The sequence below is a fragment of the Ciona intestinalis genome, unplaced genomic scaffold (genome assembly GCF_000224145.3).
Source record: "Ciona intestinalis unplaced genomic scaffold, KH HT000150.2, whole genome shotgun sequence".
Taxonomy (NCBI): Eukaryota; Metazoa; Chordata; class Ascidiacea; order Phlebobranchia; family Cionidae; genus Ciona; species Ciona intestinalis.
Genome location: NW_004190472.2, coordinates 128,198 through 129,346, shown reverse-complemented (window position 1 = coordinate 129,346; position 1,149 = coordinate 128,198). Strand labels below are relative to the sequence as shown.

Here is a 1,149-nt window from a genome sequence, read left to right as displayed (position 1 = left end):
CAGTATTTTTAAGGCTGCTTCTAACCTAGAGGCTATGGGTTCAAGACTCGTCGCTGCTACCGTTGTGGGCGTATGTGTCGAAGACACTTTAACGAAATTTCGTTCGCCAAATGTTTTTTTATGGGTTAAATTTGTATTCATACATTACAAAACAACTCATAACTGGGTACGATACGTATAAAACAGAACACGGGTGTTTAGACTACTGCCGTTACTCCGCGATTACAAACACGCGATTACAAATAAGTTAAGTTTATTATTGTTGTGTGGAATTCGCAATGAACGCGTGGAGTAGGCGGGCTTTTCCGTGCGACGTAAAAGTAATGATTAGTATTTGTTGAGAATGCGAATTACTTGAAGACCAACGGCAGTAAAGGAGAAGTCTTAGCAGTGCCGCGCGTTTGACTAAAAGAGCTTAGGCAACCACATTTAAGGTTAAGTTAAACATGAATTGTGAATAGTTGTAAACTGACAGCGAGCATAAGGTTTACTTTTATAATAGAGTAGGCTGAGGGTGAAGACAGGACACCTTTAGCACATAATATCCGAATACCCTGATCGTGTTTTAACAATTAACAGCGCTCTATGGGAGGCGTGAGGATACAGTTTCATAATTCTTTAAATGTTCTTTGTTTAGTACCAAATAGGACGAGAAAATAGAATGAAAAGGTGTCCCACTTTACCTCACTGTACTATATGTAAGTTCAAAGTAATGATTTTGCTAAAGTAAGTTACATTAAATGTGAGTGATTTTAACTGAATACAAAGGTGTAGGCTAGCATCAGGTAAGTTTCCCAATGTTTTATATCTGTTAAACCAAAGCGTTCATCACCACTCCAGTTTCGTACAGAAGCCGATTTTTTGTTTGTCGCTAGGTGGTAGTAGTGAGTCGATCTATTCAAAAATACTGGTCGGGTTTAGTTAACTTGTTATAACGCATTACTTGAATTCAATATTAATTTTTATTTTACACAGACCTCCTTAATTATAAAGAAACATTTCCACAAAAAAGCTTAGGTCAGAAACATAACTAATCATTTTACATTATGGACCTTTATATATATGTGTGTAGTAGGGTGGGGTGATATGGGACACATTTTTATTCTATTTTCTCGTGGGGTAAGATGGGGCACCCTATCAGTCTGTTTT

General features: G+C 37.2%; 1 protein-coding gene across 3 annotated transcripts in view; it reads left to right on the top strand.

The window, feature by feature from the left end:
• Nucleotides 1-1,149, top strand: part of LOC100178298 (GATOR complex protein MIOS) — an 18,478-nt gene that overhangs the window by 17,009 nt on the left and 320 nt on the right. The gene's annotated exons all lie outside the window — the stretch shown is intronic.